Consider the following 20,750-nt stretch of genomic DNA (forward strand, 5'->3'; position numbering starts at 1 on the left):
ACTTTGGACTCTGAGTTCAAGTCCTGTCTCTGCTGCTTGCTCTGCTGCTTACCAACCTTGTGACCCGGCCAATTCTCCCAGCTCCAAGCCTACATTTTCCCATCCGTGGAATGGAGCTGGGGTACCTATTTCATAGGATTGTGAACATTACATTAAATTAAATGTCAAATGTGCAGCACAGGACTTCCCTGGTGGCGCAGTGGTTAAGAATCCGCCTGCCAATGCAGGGGACATGGTTTCGAGCCCTGGTCTGGGAAGATCCTACATGCTGTGAAGCAACTAAGCCCGCAAGCCACAACTACTGAGCCCACGTGCTGCAACTACTGAAGCCCACGCGCCTAGAGCCCGTGCTCTGCAACAAGCGAAGCCACCACAATGAGAAGCCCGCGCACAGCAACGAAGACCCAACACAGAAAGGAAAAAAAAAAAGTTAGAAAAAAAAATGTGCAGCGCAAGCCTGGTAGATCATGAGTGCATGCAGGAGGCAGTGTGGTCTAGGGGTTATGTATGTGTGGAATAAAAGCCTGGCTCTGCAGACAAGTTACTTAATCCCAGTAAGAAGCCTCAGTCTCCTCTCGGTGGGTGGGGGGCTGGACGAGAGTAAGAACGAGAATTGTATCTCTCTCACAGGGTTAACTGTGTGGATGAAAAGGATAGTGATGGCTGAGTAGAGTTGCCTGTGCTATACAGTGGGTTCTCATTAGTTAGCTATTTTATACATAGTATCAGTAGTGTATATATGTCAAAATGTCATCAAACTGTATATATTGTGTTACAACTGTTTTCATTCAATAAAACGTTATGGGTATATCTATGTCAAAAAAAAAAAAGTGATGATCACAGAGAAAAAAAAAAAAGATAGTGGTGGGAGTATATGGGAAATCCCTGTACCTTCCTCTCAATTTTGCTGTGAAGCTAAAACTGCTCTGAAAAATAAAGTCTTAAAAGATAACGCATGGTAATGATGTGTCAGTGTAGCTTCCTCAATTGTAATACATGTACCTCTCTTGTGAGGGATGTTAATAGCAGAGGAGGCTGTGGGGAGGTGGGCAGAAGATACATAGGAATGTCTGTACTTTCTGCTCAATTTTGCTGTGAACCTAAAACTGCTCTAAAAAATAAAGTCTATTTTCACAAGAGATAATGCATGTGACAAGCCTCGCACAGTTCCTATTACAGATCAATGTTCATTCTCTTCTTTCATAAAAGCCCTGCCTCTCTCAGAATCCACCCTCCACAAGCAGCCTGTGACAGTCAGACTTTTCACACAAAAATGGGTTTTTGAAGGAAATCCATGCTAGAAAATAAACTTGGAGGAGAAAGAATCTTGTCAAGCCACATTCTTAGGCTTTAATCAGATCTATCACCAGCCTGCACCTCCCTGACCCCCACAATCTCCCCGCCCCACGTACTCACACCCTCACAGACATAAAGACAAACCCACAGCAACCTCACATTTGTATGGACCGCAGAGTCCCACATGCTTAAGCTGACCCAGTGCCGTTGCGTACTATCAGCCACAGTAATACTTCATGTATAGCTTTATGGTTGATGAAAACTAACCCGAGAGAGCTACCCTCACCCACAAAGGGCTGCAGTACAGAAGCTCCCACCCAGAGTCAGGAGAGAAGCCCACAGGCACCCTCTGGCCTCCTTACCTGCAGAGCTCCTAGGAGCCCCAGCCACCCAGCAGAAGAAGAAAAGGGGCAGAGCCAGGCCCCAGAGAAAGGCCATCCTAGCTGGGGCTCTGGCCACCATTGCCCAGCAGATCTGCCCACTGCCTCTTGCTGCCACCTTTTCCTGCTTGCTCAACCCACGGAGCAGGGGCGGGCCACCTGCTTAGGTGTGGCTGGGTAGTTTCCAGGGTGTAACCAGGTGATCACAAGTGCACAGGCTGAGAGCTGGCAGGTTGTGTGTCAGGGCTGACAGGGAGCTAACCCTCCTGCCCCCCTTGCCCACTGACACCCCCCTCTCTGAAGTCTGGTTTGAAGCTATGGAATCATTTCCACAGTGATATTCATCCCCTGGGTCCTGTAGGCAGGGAGGCCATGGAAGATGGTGTTTCACACACATTTCCCCCTTCCCATAGCCTTTCCCCCCTCCCTCTCCCCCTGTGCATGGGGCTTTGACTTCTAGTTAGAGAAACATGGGTTTTATTCCTAATTCTAGACTTACTAGCTCTATAATCTAGGGCAAATTGAAGAACTTTCTGAACCTCAACCTCCTGATCTGTAAAATGGGCATAATCCTTACCTCCCTGGGCTGTTTCATGAGGCTCACATGAGATAAAAAGGCTCTAAGTGCCTGCTACATACTTGGTGCTTGTTGAAAACATATACATTTTAGGTGCTCAATAAATGAGTGAAGGCCCTGATGTCCACTCAGATCCTCAAGCAACAGAGAGAAGGAACAGCCCGCTGAGGTCTGCAGGAGACAGCTCTCCAGTGTGGGGCAGGACTCTGATCCCTAACATCCTTCCATCTTTACATCCTGTGATCCTGCATCCCAGCCAGAGGCAGGATCATGTCTTGGGCCAGACTGGAGGTGTGGGGTAGGAAGAGCACAGCTGGGAGAAGGGAAAGTGTAAGTGCGCTGGTCTGAGTCCCCAGGCCTGGGAGGAGGGACACTGAGGGTGATTACTTAGGGAACCTTGGGGATTTGGCCACAAGACGGGGAATGAGGTTGCAGAATGTATTTCCAAATGCCCTAGTGAAGAATCTTATCCCCTCAAAGGGCCAAGGACATAAGCTGTTATGGCCACAGCCAGTGGCCAGACAAGGTATCTTGGGGATTTCAGGGCAAGAGTTTTGTGAATAAAGCAGCTCCAGAGTAGAGGAAAGCTTGCTGAACAGGTGTCAGAAAAATCACAAAATCTCACAGCTGGAAGGAAATTTAAAGTGGAATCAGAAGGTCTAGGTTTGGGACTTCCCTGGTGGTGCAGTGGTTAGGAATCCGCCTGCCAATGCAGGGTAACCCAGGTTCGAGCCCTAGTCCGGGAAGATCCCACATGCCACGTAGCAACTAAGCCCGTGCACCACAACTACTGAGCCTGTGCTCTAGAGCCCGCGAGCCACGGCTACTGAGCCCGCATGCCACAACTACTGAAGCCCACGCGCCTGGAGCCTGTGCTCCGCAAAAAGAGAAGCCACCGCAGTGAGAAGCCCGTGCGCCACAACGAAGAGTAGCTCCAGCTCACTGCAACTAGAGAAAGCCCGCATACAACAACAAAGACCCAACAAAGCCAAAAATAAATAAATTAAAAAAAAAAAAAAAGGTCTAGGTTCTGTTTCCAGCTCCTTCCTTGGTAGTGGCCCAAGAACTCTGTGCAATCTTGGACAAGTTATTTGCCTTCTCTGGGTCTCTGTCAATAAGACCTCTGAGGTCCTCTTGGCCATGAAGTCTGAGGTCCTGCGTTTGGTGTGAGCCACTGTCTTCTAGAACTTCACCCTCCGTTGGGATAAAGGGCTCTGTGGCCTGGAAGGAGAAGGGAGTCATTCTAGGGCACGGGGGTGGGATGAGGGGAGGAAGACTCTATGAGAGGAGACTGAGGGGTCCATCTGGGACACAGCCCAGCACTTGGGGTCAAGGATCTTGGACCCCAGTTCCAGCCACACTGTTAATCTGTATAGTACTCCTGCCAGACTGAGCCCTTCCACCCTCCCATTCAACCTCAGTCCTTCACTTTATAAAATGGGAGAATGGATTTCCCCTTGGGGGGTGGGTAGGTGGGGAGAGGAGGCCCCAGGGCCATAGCAGTGACCTGAATTCTGTTTGACCCGATCTAGTAATGAGTGATCTGGTGTGACTCTTCACCCTTGAGAAGACAGAGGAGAAATCCAGAAAGAATGCAACTGCTTTGAGCCGCCTCCCTCCCCTCCTGGCCCACCTGTCAGCCCCACCCTAGCGGGGAAAGGGACTTCCTCATTCTAGCGGCCAGTGGCTTAATCTACAGACCGAGGTACTCCAGGTGCCCTTGCACCCCCACCACAGACTTCCCTTCTCCATTTCCTTTCTCTTTTCATCCTCTAGGTGATCAACAGCTCAGCTCTAGCCCAGTTGTCTACGATGAGATCTAACCAGGAACCTGCTAGAAGGGAATCCTGGCTGAGTGCTTTCCTGGGTTTTGCTGAATTTTGTCTGGTCCATCTTCCCCTGTATCTGGGGAATTTCCAAGTCTGGACACATGACTGTTGGCCCTGGGGGCATAATAGTCTTATCCAGAAAGTTCCTGGTCATTTTGTTCAGCCCAACTCAGCTCTCACCCTGAATGAGCATAGGAGGCTGGTTTGATTAATTTAGCAGACATATCTGGAGCACCTACTAGATGCCAGACACTGTTCTAGGCACCCAGGATACTGAGTAAAACAGCACTGAGTAAAACAGATCCCTGCCCTCACGGAACTAACTTCCCAGTGAAAGGAGATGGCAAACATTAATAAGTGAACAATATAGGGATGAATATTATGGAAAAAAGAAAAAAAAAAGACAGGTAAGAAGAACCTGGTGTGTGTGGCGTGGAGAGGTGAGGGACAGATTAAAGTATCAAATAGCACCATGGGATCTGAGCAATGATTCCAAGCTGGTGAGAAAGTTAGCCAAGTGGCTACGTGGGGAAGAACACTCCAGGCAGCAGAAGTGCTAGAGAAAGATCCAGAGACCTAAGGCAGGACCTAGTTCAAGAAGCACAAAAGAGGGTGTGTGGCTGGAGCCACGTGAGAGGGCAGAGTTGGGGGGCAGGGGAGCAGGGTGATAAGGCATAGGTGACAAAGGGCCTTGCCAGCCTTGGGCGCTGGGTTCTTGGAGTGAGGTGGGAGCAGCCCCTGGGGAGTTTTGAGCGGAGGAGTGACCAGTTCTAACTTGGGTTTTAGAAGGACCACTCTGGCAGCTGTGGGCTGGAATAGAAACTGGAATAGAGTTGGGAGGATTTTGCCCTAGTCCAGGTAAGAGAGGAGGGTGGCTCTGACCACAGTGGTACCAGAGGAGGTTGGAGTTGGTCAGATTCTAGATATATTTTGAACGTAGAGCCAACATGACTTCCTACCAGATCGGTGTGGGCTGTCAAAGGAAGAGAAAAGTCAAGAAAACTACAGACTTCTCAGCCTGAACAAATGGAAGGATGGAGTTGTCACCAGCGCCATTTGGGTCTGTGTTTGTTGGGAGGAAAAACTTTTTCCTCTTCCAACCTGGGTCCAGTGACTGGAGGCCTGCAACTTAACTAAGAAAAGACAGATGAACAGGAGAAAAGACAAAGTTTATTTACACGTGCACCAGGGAGTTGCTTAGTAATGAGTAACTCACTGAATAACCAGAGACAAAGGTTTCTCCACCACACTTAACAAAGGCATGGGGCTTAGGACCTCTGTGGGAAAATATGGAAGGTTCTATTGGCAGTCTGTCTCCACGGCAGCTAAAATTGGCCGGAAAATCCCTTGGAGGGAGATTTATGGCAGCTGTATTTTTAGAAGGCTCTGTTTTAGTCAGATAAGGGAAGTTCAGATAACATTTCTTTCTGCATCTTCTGTAGGTCAAATGTTTCCTCTTTAAAATAATCTTTATACCAACTCTGGGGGTCTGAGTGGGTCCCCACAGGTTCAAAATGTGTAGATAAGGAGAGATGGTGGGAATCATTTAAGTCTGCAAAGCCCTGAGAATGGACCCCTCCATACCCTAGCCCCTATTTCCTTGGGTTGTAGCATAGAAACCTCTATGGCTGATTCTATGCACATTTAACAGTGTTTACGACAGCAGCAGGTTTCCGTTTTTCCTCTGGTTGAACCAATGGGGAAGCACACAGGGTGGCAGCTGGGAGACATGCACCCCTGGGCCCAGTGATCATGGCCCCAGGAGGGGAGGCTGAGCTTTGTTCCAGGGCCCTGCTGGCACCGAGTGGGGGAGGAGCTTCAGGGAGGCGTCAGGCCGTCTTCTTGAGTCCCTTCATGGAGATGGAGAGGGGCTGGTTTGGAGAAGCTGCCAGACCTAATGAGCAGTAAGCGAAGGCCTGTTGCCTCTCCAGCTAATTTACATTTCCCCAAATAACCGCTCTCTCTTGTTCATCCACCAAGAACCAGGCCCTTCCACAGTGGCCCTGCAAGGCAAGCTCTAGGACACAGATGAGGAAAGGGAGGCGCGGAAAGGCTCAGAAGACTGAAGGCTTGAGGTCAGCCAGGATTTGAACCCAGGTCTATCTGGCTCCCAAGTCCAAGCTCTTTCCATCGCGCTATACTGCCTTTCTTTCTGCCCAACGCTGTAATAGGCTAGGGTGGGGGCTGAGAGCTCTCCTCCAGTGCTGCGCAGAGAGCTGGACAGGTCAGGGCTGAAGCCGGGACACAAAAGGAAAATAAGGAACAGAGGATGATTTAGGGCAGAGAGCAGCAAACCACAGTCTGTGGACCAAATCTGTCTTGCTGCCGGTTTTTGGTATAGATCACAAGTTAAGAATGTTTTTTACATTTTTATACGGTTGAAAAAAGTCAAAAGAAGAATATTACTTCATGACACATGAGAATTATATGAAGTTCAGTGTCAGTGTTCATGGGCAGGAACCCTGGCTTCTACCCTAAAACCGTGGCTGCAACAGTGCTGCGCCCAGCTCAGGCTCTTTGCCCCCTTTGGTATTTGCTCCTTGACTTTGGGGCTTGGAGGCCAGGGAGGCAGGAGCAGGTTGCCAGCCACCCCTTCTAGGAGCATCTCCAGGGCACTCACCATGCTTTGCATCCAGTCTAGATTGCTTCTGGCAGGGCTTGGGCGGGTTCTCCTTCCTCAGCACCACCTGCAGCACCATGCTGATAGTTTGAGGAGCAGAAAAACACAGGTGAAAGATCCTGTCCTCATCCCTGCCTCCCACCCCCTGCTGCTGCCCATTACCCCCAGCACCTCTCTGCAGACTCCTGTCTGCCCTCAGAAGTCTACATGGGACAGGTCAAGAGGCATCTGTACTGCAAGAGAAGCGGGGACAGTTAGGTGCAACACAGCCACCCTATTTCCCCACCCTATTCCCCAGTCACCAACAGCTGAACCTCTCCTTGTGGGACCTGCAAAAGTGGCTCAGAGGGGAGCAGCAGGTGGCAAGGAGCAGTGGGGAAAGAAAGCGGGGAGGAATGTGTAGGCACTTTTGATGTGAAATGGACAGAATGCCAGGATCTTGGGATGTCAGGGACCTTAGAAGCCATCCAGTCCACACCCTGGCCTTGGCCTAAAGTACATGCAAGGGGCTTGCCTCTGTCAATCACAGCATCCAGCTCTGCTGGGGGTGGAATGGAGCCTGCATGTGAGTTACCAGTGTTGCAGAGGGCACGGTGATCCAGGCAGCGGTCTGGTACCACATGGCAGAATTCATCACAGTAGCAGCTTCCTCTCCTGCAGTGGTGATCCATTCCAAGGCAGCAGAGGGGCTGGGGTTGGGAGCAGCTGCCTGGAGACAAAGGGACATTAAAAAGAGACAGGGCTTCCCTGGTGGCGCAGTGGTTGAGAGTCCGCCTGCCGATGCAGGGGATACAGGTTCATGTCCCGGTCCGGGAAGATCCCGCGTGCTGCGGAGCGGCTGGGCCCGTGAGTCATGGCTGCTGAGCCTGCGCGTCTGGAGCCTGTGCTCCGCAACGGGAGAGGCCACAACAGTGAGAGGCCCGCGTACCGCAAAAAAAAAAAAAAAAAAAAGAGAGAGACAGATTTAACAAATGGTGCTGGGACAACTAGATATCCATATGCAAAAGAATGAATTTGGACCTCTACCTCACACCATATATAAAAATTAACTGAAAATGGATCACAAATCTAAATGTAAGAGTTAAAACTGTAAAACTCTAGATATTGTCATGACCTTGGATTAAGCAGTAGTTTTTCAGGTATGACACCAAAAGCATAAGTGACAAAAGAAAGAATAGATAAAGTAGACTTGATCAAAGTTTTGGGCTTCTAAGGATACTATCAAGAAAGTGAAAAGACAACCCATGGGATGGGAAAACATCTGCAAATCATATATGCAATAAGAGAATTTTATTCAGAATATGTAAAGAACTCTCACAAACTCAACAACATAAAAAGACAAATAACCCCATTTTAAAATGAGCAAAAATATATCCAAAGAAGATACACAAATGGCCAATAAGCACATAAAAGGGTGCTCAACATCACTAATCATCAGGAAAATGCAAATTAAAATCACAATGAGTTACCACTCCACATCCACTAGGATGGCTAAAAACAAAAACAAGTGTTGGTGAGGATGTGGAGAAATTGGAACCCCACACATGGCTAGCAGAAGTGTAAAATGGTGCAGCCACTTTGAAAAATTGTTTGGCAGTTCCTCAGAATGTTAAATGTAGAGTTACCATATGACCCAGCAAATCCACTTCTGGGTATATACTTAAAAGAATTGAAAATATATGTTCACATAAAATCCCGTACATAAATGTTCATAGAAACATTATTCATAACAGCAAAAAAGTGGAAATAATTCAAATGTCCATTAACTGATGAGAGGATAAAACATAATATGAAATTTCTATACAATGGAATATCATTCAGCCATAAAAATGAATGAAATGCTGATACATGCTACAACATGGATGAACCTTGAAAATGTTATGCTAGACGAAAGAAGTCAGCCACAAAAGGCCATGTATTATATGATTCTATTTCTGTGAAATGTCTAGAGCAGGCAAATCCATAGAAAGTAGATTAATGGCTGCCAGGGGTGGGAGGTGTGGTGAATAAGGGTGTGACTGTTAATGGGTACGGTGTTTCTTTGGGAGGTGATGAAATGTTCTAAACTTAGGTAATAGTGTTGGTTGCACAACTCCGTAAATATAGTAAAAACCATGAATTGTATATTTTAAAAGGATGACTTTTACATTATGTGAATTGTATCTCAATAAAGTTGCTATTAAAAGGAGAGAGACAGGACTTCCCTGGTGGCGCAGTGGTTGGGAGTCCGCCTGCCGATGCAGGGGACATGGATTCGTGCCTCGGTCTGGGAGGATCCCGCATGCCGCAGAGCGGCTGTGCCTGTGAGCCATGGCCACTGAACCTGTGCGTCCGGAGCCTGTGCTCTGCAACGGGAGAGGCCACAACAGTGAGAGGCCCGTGTACCGCAAAAAAAAAAAAAAAAAGAGAGAGAGAGAGAGAGACAGAGCTAAGAGAGAAGAGTGAGCAAGAAGAGAGACAAAAAGAAGAGTGTGACAGGGGAGTGACAGCAAGGAAGACACAGAGGCAATAGAGAAAACGACAGAAGAGTTGTGAGAAGAGGGACGTAGAAAAACCCCACAAAGTTGGAGGAAGTTCTCCAAGGTCGCTATTCACAAAACAGTTTCACCAACCCCAATTCCTACCATTTCCCCAAGGTGCTCAACTCAATTATTATTATTTGTTTTTTCAATTTATTTATCTTATTTTATTTTTGGTTGCACTGGGTCTTCGTTGATGCACACGGGGCTTTCTCTAGTTGCAGTGAGACGGGGCTACTCTTCGTTGCGGTGCCTGGGCTTCTCATTGTGGTGGCTTCTCTTGTTGCGGAGCACAGACTCTAGGTGCACAGGCTTCAGTAGTTGTGGCTTCCGGGCTCTAGAGCGCAGGCTCAGTAGTTGTGGTGCACGGGCTTAGTTGCCCCACAGCATGTGGGATCTTCCCGGACCAGGGCTCAAACCCGTGTCCCCTGCATTGGCAGGCAGATTCTCAACCACTGCGCCACCAGGGCAGCCCTCAACTCAGTTATTATCTGATCATTCCTTATCCACTACAAGATGAAGGGGTTCATCTTCTTTAAGACATAAGGAAAACAAGACATTGGCAGATAGGGACCGTGGCCCAGGTAACCTGGTGAGTCTTTGGCTCAGATCAGAAGGGGCCCCAGGTACTCTCATGCCCAGCACTCTCAATGTTGTTTTCCCTTTACTTTACCTTGACCTTCCCAATTGCCTCCTGTTAGGTTAGCACCTGCCTGGGGCTTTGTTTAGGCATAAGCCTGACGACCTTCCAAAGTTGAAAGGATCAGTAGGGAGCGGGCCTCTGAGGGGAGGCGGGGCCAGGTGTGGCTAACCCAGCCTGTTGTGGAAACAGGGGCCAGCAGGTAGGTGTCTGGTGAAAGGGGGGCGGTGGCCCAGGGAGGTCAGATCTCTCAAGGTGATGGTGGGCTGGGCTGGAATGGTGGCCTCTGAGTTTGGTCTGGCTTCTGCCTCATGTTCTACTCAGGAGCCTCCTACAAATGATCAGTTTCCATTCTCATACCATCCCCTTTCCCAAGTGCCTGGTTCAGTGTCAGTTTGTCACCAAGACCAGGAAACGATCAAAGGATTGGAGCCGGCAAAGAGCCCCAGGGACCATCCAAATGAGGGCTGTACCCCATTTAGGGGTCAGAGATCAAGTCAGTGGTCATGACCAGCATTTATTTTAACAGTTTGGGATGGAGTGGAATGGAGTGGAGTGGAATAGGATAGGATAGCATAGGATAGGATAGGATACAAAATATCTACATATATTGTATATTGTATATAGAAGTGTAAGTTGCTTGGGGTTCTTTCTGAAATTTTTGTGTTTTTCTGTATATGTATGTAAGTATTGGATCACAGTGTAAAATATCTCTATTAATGTGGACTGTGGCCAGAAAAGTTTGAAAGACACTGATCTAAAAATGGAAAAGCAGTGTTCACAAGCAGTGATTGGGTGACAGAGCTGGGAGTGGAACCAGCAATTTTGACTTTCCCCTGGCTTTTTCCACCACATCAGGCTCAGGGCTTTTTCTTTCAAAAAGCCTTTGGTTGCACTTGCCACTGCTCTGGGCCATTCTCTAAAGATCCTGCATATTCCTGCTTTTGAGCCTTTAGTCAAGCTGTTTCCTCTGATTGCAAGGCCCTTCCCTCTCACAGCCACTAGAAGAAAACATACTTATCCTTCAAGGTCATGATTAAATTCAACCTTCCCTGGGTTGCTAACGAACCAGCTTGTTATTTTGAGAGTGATAAATGAAGAATCATTTATCCAGTCTTTCCACACAAACCAAATAGTTGACAAGGGAAAGGTCTTCTTTATAGAAGAACTCCAGCTAACAAATGCAGAATCAATGGTAGAATTAGAAAACCACCATATGGCAATCCTTAATGAAAAACTGGATCTAGGTAACAATCATCAGTGGAAGCTAAAACCATTAGAGAAAGGTCGAGGGGGAACTTTTATAATGGACCTACAAACGGATGCATCTGGCTGATCAAGTTTAACACCAGTAGAAGTGAGATGACTAGACATTGCCTGTCTCCTTCTCCATGCAATAGATAGTACATAGCCTCACCTACAGAATATACTTACCAAAAGAAATGAACCTTAACTACCAGATTTCAGGAAATGCAGGGGACAGAAGAGCACCCACAAGGATCCAGTCAGACAAATCCAGAATTCAGGACAGTGTACAGGACAAATGACCTGGTTTCTTCAACAAATAAACAGCATGAAAAAAAAAGGAAGAGAGCTGATATAGATTTAAAGAGACTTAAGAATATAACAGCTAAATGTATGTGTGGACCTTGTTTGGATCCTGATTCGAATAAGCCAGTTGCAAAAAGGACTTTTTGATAGTTGGAGAAGTATGCACACTAATAGGTATTAAATGGTAGTAATTATTTTAATTATTTCAGCTCTGATAAGGTATTGTGGTTATATATATTTTTTAATATGGTGGATAAGAATTTGGTGTTGATAATTTTCACGCTAGCCAATAGGTCCATTGGGTTCATTTAACTATCCCCTCTACTTTTGTGTGTTTCAAATTTTCCATAATAAAAATTTTTTTTAAATAAATTTGATCTATCCTGAGAGGCCTTCCTACATCCCCCCAGCTGGGACGTAGGTATTAACTACATTTACTGGGATTAACTTTTTCCTCTTACTTTTAAAATCTATTGATTTCAATTTCTAACATAGCATTAATCCCTGTCTCCATTATTGTTACGATCTTCTTCCTGAAGGTGTGTTTATCTGCCTTCCTACCAATTGGTGGAAGGCAGGAAATGTATCTCTGTAGTTCTGGTGTCAAATAATTTATACTTAATTTAATTTAAAAGAGCTGAATTGGACTTGGGCTCACATTTGAGCTCCCAGGGTGTCCATAGGCCAAGACAGATTTACAGTTCCTGACAGCGCTGACTGGTCCCATCAGAAAAATGGCAGCTCAATAAGGGAAAGGAAGTTCACCCCATGGTGACCAACCACCCGTTCACTCACTCATGCATTCATTCATTTATTCATTTTATTCTATTGAGTGACTCTCTGAGCCAGGTACCATGGTGGATCATGGACATACATTCCACTGCCCTGTCCAACCCAACCCTCCAAAGAAACACCTTCCAAGAGCTCAGTCTAGTGAACAGAGTCATCATACTACAAGTAACCAGAATGTCATCATACTGTATGGTAAGTGCTGCACCACAGGTAAGAGGAGAGAGCCGCAGGGTTGGTGGAGGGGCAGTGAGCCCACCAGGAAACAGACTCCTGGTGAAGAGGCAGTAGATCAGGGACTCCTGTGTGACCATCTCGTTGGCTTCAGACTAAAAGGCTTGTAGAAGTGACAAGCTGTGAGGCCAGGAACAGCCCCAAACAAGGCTGGGTGAAGAACCCCATGCTAATAGTTGGCACCCCTCCAGAACAACACTCTTTAAACCTGTTCGACAGTTTTATAGAGAAGAGGGTGAGCACTGCTGGGGCAGGGTGTGGAAAGGGGGCACTGGGCAGCCTCCTCCTCCCCTGTACAGTTCCCAGTGATACTGCTCCAGCCCCCAAATTGCGAACCCCACTCAGCAAATCTGAAGCCCCGCCCTTCCTCAGAAGTCCTTTTTACAAGCAATTTATTAACACATCTGTTACTACTTAAGCACACACCTTGAGGCTCCCACCCCTACAAAAAGTATTCCTAGCAATGACATCTAGTTTTCTCCCAAAAGAGGTTCTGGTAGATACAGCTTTCTCCATCCCACTGGATTTCCAGGAATATTTAAGCAAACCAAATGGGTTGGTGCCTGGTAGTTGCCCAGTGAGTCTGCCTATTAATCTGGATCTGGGCTTGTCATACCACCTTCCCTCTTGTACTGCTCCCACCCCCCGACAGTGCACATTCCAGAGCCCCCTGCTGCCTCTACTCATAGGCACCTCTTCTGGACATTCCTCTTGATTTCCCAACCAAAACAGACCTTCCCAAGCGAATCATCCAAGGACAACTTATAAATATGAATGTGGGTACACAGAGAAGCCACCTTAAGCACTGGTAGATGTCTGAATAAATGAATTATTTAATTAATGAATTAGTGAACATAAGGAGGCGGATCATGCCAGGGACAAAAATGGTTGATCAAACGAATGAATGAATAAATAAAAGAGACTAGAGGCCAGGTCCCTTCGACCTGCTAGCCTGGCTTCTCACCTGTCTCCTGGTTTGGGGCTGCAGGGCTCAGCCACAGCAGGAGGAGGAGAACCAGCCACATGGCTGCAGGCATCAAGCAGAGACAGTGTTTCAGGGACCGAGGCCAGGACTTTTAATACCCACCCATCCCAGTAAGTTCATTTGGTATCTGCACCCCCAGGGAGGAGCCAGCTGGCACCTGGGCAGTCACTGGCAGGGGCAGAGGTGGCACCAAGACAGGGGCACAGGTGTCCCAGTTGCTTGGAATAGCTTGCCCAAGCAGAGGTAACACAGCAAAAAAACAATTCTCCCATCTCCTGGGGTTTCCAAGCCTTTGGGAAGAGCAGAATCAGAGAAACCAGAGTGACTGCTGTCAGGGATTGCAACCTCATCTTACCTTGATTTCATCTGCAAAGACCCTATTTTCATAAAGGTCACATTCACAGGTACCAAGGATTAGGACTTGAACAGATCTTTTGGGGGGACACAGTTTAAGCCACAACAGTAATAAAATTTTATTTTTCACATTTAGGTCTTTACCTAGAATTTTTTTGTGTGCTGACTTGAGGTGTGGATCTAAAATAATATTTTTTCATATGGATAACCAGTATTAAATAATCATTTAAAAATAATCTATCACTGCCCTATTGACTTGTGATACCACCTCTGTGGCATATCAAGCTTCCTTATATGTATAGATCTATTTATGGACTTTCCATTTTGTTTCGTTGTTCTAATTTGTCTTTTCCTACACAAGTGCCACACTATCTTAATTATGATAGCTTTAGAACACATTTTGATGTCTGTTAGAGCAAGATTATTCTTCTTAGCATTTGCTTGTCTATTTTTAGCCCTTTCCATTTCCATGTATATTAATATATTTATTTTCAATTCCCTTTCATATTGCTCTAAATTCTGTAGTTCCTGGAGATTTTCCTATTACATCTGCTGATTCTTTCTCATGGCAATTTATAACATCAATTTTTAAAATTAAACTTTTAATTTGAAATAATTGTAGACACACATGCAATTATAAGAAATAATACAGACACAGTCCACATACCTTTTACCCCATTTCCCCCAATGGTAATAGCTTGCAAAACTATAATACAACATCACAAACAGGATGCTAACATTGAAAGAGTAAAGATACAGAATATTGCCAAGGATCCCTCCTGTTGCCCTTTTATAGCCACATTCACTTCCCCCCTGCCCCCACCCTCTCCTTAACCTCTGGAAACCACTACTCTGTTCTCCGTTTCTATACTTTTGTCATTTCAAGGACGTTATATAAATGGAATTATGCAGAATGTTTGGGGATTGACTTTTTTTCACTCAGCATAACTCTCTGGGGATTCATCCAGGTTGTTGCATGTATCAATAGTTTGTTCCTTTTAATTCTGAGTAATGTTTTAAAGTACGGATGTACTATAGTTTTTTAATTATTCAGCTGTAGAATGATACCTGGGTTGTTTCCAGTTTTTGACTAATAAAGCTGCTATTAGCATCACACACGGATTTTTGTGTGAATATGTATTTTCATTTCTTGGAGATAAATGTGCAACAGTGAAATTGGTGGGTTGTAGGATAGTTGCATGCTTAGTCTTATAAGAAACTGACAAACTGTTTTCCAGGGTGGCTATATGATTTTATACTCCCACCTGCAATAAACAAGTGATACAGGCTCTCTGCATCCTTGCCAACATTTAATATTGTTACTATTTTTAATTTCTGTGATTCTGATAGCTATGTAGTTATATTTTGTGGTTTAAATTTGCATTTCCCTAATGGCTAGTAATATTGACCATGTTTTCATGTGCTTATTTGCGATCTGTGTATCTTTTTCAGTGAAATGTCTCTTCATATCTTTTGCTCATATTCTAGTTGGATTGTTTATTACTGTTGAGTTTTTAATTTAATTATTAAAAATTGAGATATAATTGACATACATTTACTGTTGAGTTTTGAGAGTTCCTTATGTATTTTAGGTACTAGCTCTTTACTGCATGTGTGGTTTGCAATATTTTCTCCCAGTTTGTAGCTTGCGTTTTTGTCCTCCTAACAGGGTCTTTTGCAGAGAAAAAGTTTTTATTTTGATGTGTCCTTATATAAATCATGCTTTTGGTGTCAAGTCTAAGAATTCTTTGCTTAGCCATAGATCCTGAGATTTTCTCCTTTTTTTTTTTCCTAAAAGTTCTATAATTTTACATTTTACATTTAAGTCTGTGATCCATTTTGAGTTAATTTTTGTATAGCTGTGATACTAAGTCAAGGTTCATTTTTTTTTTTGTCTGTGGATTTCCAATTGTTCCAGCAACATTTGTTGAAAGGGCTATCCTTCTTCCATCAAACTGCTTTTGCTTCTTTGTCAAAAATCAGGTGGGCATAATTTGCGTTGGTCTATTGCTGGGCTCTCTATTCTGTTTCAATGATCTGTGTCTATACCTCCACCAGTACCACACAGTTTTTTTTTTTTAAATAAATTTATTTATTTTTATTTTTGGCTGCATTGGGTCTTCGTTGCTGCGCACGGGCTTTCTCTAGTGGCGGCGAGCAGGGGCTACTCTTCGTTGCGGTGTGTGGGCTTCTCATTGCGGTGGCTTCTCTTGTTGCAGAGTGCAGGCTCTAGGCTCACGGGTTCAGTAGTTGTGGCACACGGGCTTAGCTGCTCCACAGCATGTGTGATCTTCCCATACCAGGGCTTGAACCCGTGTCTCCTGCATTGGCAGGCGGATTCTTAACCACTGCATCACCAGCGAAGCCCCTAGCACACAGTTCTTCATTACTGTAACCATATAATGTCTTGAAATTGGGTAGGCTGATTCCTCTTACTTTCTTCTTTTTCAAAATAGTTTGTTATTCTTGTCCTTTGTATTTTCATATAAATTTTAGAATAACCTTGTCCATAAAACAAAAAAATCTTGCTGAAATTTTGATAGGATTTGCATTAAGTCTGTATATAAATTTGGAGATAACTGACATCTTTACTATGTTGACTCTTCCAATCCATGAACATAATATACCTCTCCATTCATTTAGATCTTCTTTGATATCTTTCATCTGAAATTTGTGCTTTCTGTGTACAAATCCTGTACATATTTTGTTTGATTTACAACTAAGTGTTTCTTTTTCTTTCTTTTTTTAGTAAGTGGTATGGTATTTTTAATTTTGGTGTCCACGTGTTCATTGCTAGTATACAGAAATGCAATTGACTTTTGTATGTTTATCTTATATCCTGCTACATTGCTAAACTCATTAGTTTTAGGAGCGTTTTAAAAAATAGATTTCTTGGGATTTTCTACATATACTGACGTATGTACAGATGAATTAATATGTCTGAGATTTGCTTCAAAATAATCTTGATAGGGGTAGAGGGTGGGGATATAGATGAAACACAATTGACTGTGAGCTGGTAACTGCTGAAGCTGCATAAAGAATACACGGGGGTTCAGTATTCTACTCTCAATATCTTTGTGTATGCTTTCAATTTTCTATAACAAAAAAATGTTCCCAAATGTTATTCCCTGTAAAAGCTGTAGGGGCCCTCATTGTAGGGTAAAGTCATAGTGGTTGACCTGTCATTCAAGGCCCTTTATGGTCTGACCTTCCCGCTAACTATCCAGTTGTTCTTTGAATACTTTCCAAAAGACCCCCTTCTCTGTATGTCTCATAGTTGTCTAAACAACGTTTTCAGTTTCAGCTTTGTTTTTGCTCCTGCTGCATTGACCCTCCTCTCTGTCCCAAAAGGCCCTTCTCCCTCCTCTCAGATTAACTCCCACGCTGCCTCCCACCCAGCTCTAGAACCAAGAGGCCCTCGAGGCCTCCCCTGATCAGTCTGGCCACATTGATCTCCCCCTTCTCTGACCTTCCAGAACTCTGTCTTTAACATTCATTCCCGTATAACATAGTTGTTAAGAGTGGGATTTTTGGAACCAGACTGTCTGTATTTGGATCCAGCCTCCATTGTTTACTAGCTTTGTCACTTTGGGCAAGTTATTTAAACTCTCTGTGCCTCAATTACTTCTTTATAGAATGGAAATGATAATGGTATCTACTTCATAGTGTAGTTGGGAGGATTAAATGAGTCATTCTTGTAAAAACTTTAGAATAGTGTTCAGCACACAGTAAAAAATCCATATGTAATGATTTCATTTGTGTACGTCCTATGTTATAACGAAACTGTAAATTCCTAAAGGGCAGGAACTGCATCCAAGCACTGAGTCATTTACATGGGAGATGAAAAGAATCACACATCCATGATCTGGATCAGTTTAAGTCAGACAAGTAAAGCCAATATTTAATTGCATAATTTGTCACTGTGGCCCTTTCACTGCCTATACCAAGGTTCTTTGCTTGCCAGCAACAGAATCTGGCTCCTGCTAACTTAAGAAAAAGGAATGTACTAAAAAGATTTGAAGGTTAAACTAAAAAACTGGACTCAGAACAGGATAGGAAACTGGCGGCCCCGGAATCCAGGAGAGAGGAATGACAGTCTCTTCACCATGCTAGAATGAGAAAGCGCCAGCCCACTTACTTTTTTGGTCATTGTCTTATTTGCTCAAGGTTCCAAGACTAGGGAAAGAGTTCAGGCAATCCAGCTTGATCCATGTGCCCACTCCTTGGTCAGAGGTTTAAAAAAATGAACTTATTTCTGGTCATTTTTTTGGGGTGGGTGGGTGACGTTAATTAAGAACGAAAAAGAAGGCTTGCTCTATCTATCTGTTCTCTGGGATCTTTGACTGGCATATTATGGAAAGAAGGCAAGCTGGATAAGTTTTCTGTCTGGCTGGTAAACTCTTTGCCTTTAAAGACTTTACTTCTACTTGGGTCCAAAAGGGGTAAGGTATGGGCAAGTAAGTGCAAATGAAGGAATGGCTTCTGCTCACGGGTGCTGATGGGAGCTCCATGCCAGAGTCAAATAGTGCTGTTTGTAGTCTCTGGAATAGCTGGAATCCTAGAAGCCTCTGGAGAACTGTCCAGATGGTCATTATCTGGACCTTCCATTCTAAAACCTCAAGAGGGTTTTCCTGATTCCCACTAGCCTTGTCTCTGTCCCTGGCTCTTATGGAAACTCCAAGGTGTCCTCTCCCTGTGTGCTCTCAGGACAGAAGGGCTGGACAGAGGCACCAGTTCTCAGAGGAACTGCACATGAGGTGGGGAGATAAAGAAGGAAGGACAAAACTGGAAGGAAAAAAAGAAAAAGAAAGAAGGAAGGAGCTCTCCATGTTTTCTGGGCCAACGTGGGTCAGCACATCTTGTGCAGAATAATATTTGGGGGTATTTTAAAGCAATAGCTATCTTGACCCCCCCCTCCAGTGTCTATATACTTTTGTACATTCCCTCTGCATTTCAAGGGAAAGAATTTTTTCCCTAAAACCAAACCAAAGTGAACTCTTTAAATTATAAAAAATAATATGACCACTTTACAGATATTTCAATAGGCAGATAAAAGGAAAAAAATCACTCCATAGTTCCATCATTTCTGCAGAGCTACACTTACTTTTATGTATCTCCTTCTCTTCCCATGTGTATTTTTCTTTCCATGAATGTTTTTCTATAATTGCAATAAGGGGGTATATATACTTGCCTATATATAAACTTCTTATTTTGGAACAATTTTAGATTTATAGGAAAGTTGCAAAGACAGTGAGTTCTTATATACCCCTCATCCAATTTGTTTTCGCTAATGTCACCATCTTACATCCTTCAAAACTAAGAAACCAACATAGTACGTTGCTTTTAACTAAACTCTAGACTTTATTCAGATCTTACCAGTTTTGCCAGTAATGTCCTTTTTTCTGTTCCAGGATCCAATCTAGGATAGCACATTGCATTTAGTCGTCATGTCTCCTTAGGCTCTTTTGGTCTGATAGTTACTCAGTCTCTTGTTTTTCATGACCTTGATAGTTTTGAGGAGTACTGTTCAGGTATTTTGTAGAACGTTCCTCAAATTGGGTCTGTGTTATGTTTTTCTCATGATTAGACTGGGGCAATGGATTTTTGGAAAGAATACCACGTGGCGATGTGCCCATCTCATCACAGGGGTGCATAATATCCAAACGGCACCCCTGGTGATGTTAACCTTGATCACTTGGTTAAGGTAATGTTGGCCAGCTTTGTCCACTGTACAGCTGCTATTTCTCCATTTCCATGCTCTTTTTTTAAAAGTAAATCACTAATTCCAGTCCACCCTCATGGGGAGAGGGGATTAAGCTCCACCTCCTGGAGGGGCATAGGATTTACATATATTGTTTGGAATTCTGTCAGGAAGATTTGTCTCTTCTTCCCAATTTATTTATTTATGCAATTCTTTATTTATTAGTATGGACTCATAAATATTTGACATAAACTTTTTCTCTTTTGTTTCATATAACATTGTGTTATAAGGTTTTTTTTCATGTTACCATCTTGGTCTTTATAACCATCATTTTAATGATCGCATCTACTTTTGGATATTTTCCATTAACTTTGTACTCTCATAAATTATGCTTCTGTAAACATCTTTTGAAACAATGTTCTATGATTCTTTGTATTCCAGATCTGGCCTGGTATCTGGAATACAGAAACATAGTATATATTCAATAGATGTTTATTTGGGATGGATGGATGGATAGATGAATGAATAAATAAATGAATGAATGAATGCTGGGCTGGCAATGTAACTCAGTAGCCCTTTTTTTTTTTCCCCTGCTGAACAGTCTTCTCACTCTTGGCCTATGAAGATTTCAAGTCTAAGTTAAATGTTGAGAAGAGAAATTTGAGAACTTGCTGGAAATCAAGCTTTGGCTTCCTGTGAACCACACCTAGTTTGTAATAAACAAAGAACCTCAGAACAAGTAAAGATTCTGTACTGTAAGCTATTTTTTTTTTAATCTCTGATTGGAAAACATTTGGATATTCTATCAACTTCAGCAGTCTTTCACATAGCTTTATCACTCTTCTCTAAGCTTACCTTGTAGACATAACAATTTTTAAATACCTAGGGTATTTTTAGGACATAGAAATATCTTTGTATCTCCTGGTTTAGTCCCTGGCAAGGAAAAGCTGACAGTTTAATAATAAAGTGAGTGAAGTACATTTGGAATGTTATCTACTCTAATAATGGCTGCTGGACAAAACAAAACAGAAACAGTCGCAGACAAAGCTGAGGGAGGAGAAGGGAGATGAGGACATTTTCATCACTTCAAGATTTGGGAAAGTAATCACTGTAGATATTTGCTGGCAAGAAAAGAGATAAGAAAGCTAAGACGGGAGGTAATCAGAGGCAAGGTCAGAACAATCCTGTCCCATGTCCTACAATGTACTTCTGATCATTCTTGTTCCCACTGACAAGCAGAGAGGGAAAAACTATCAAGAACAGAATGTTTCCCAA

The sequence above is a fragment of the Stenella coeruleoalba genome (genome assembly GCF_951394435.1).
Source record: "Stenella coeruleoalba genome assembly, chromosome: 5".
Lineage (NCBI taxonomy): Eukaryota > Metazoa > Chordata > Mammalia > Artiodactyla > Delphinidae > Stenella > Stenella coeruleoalba.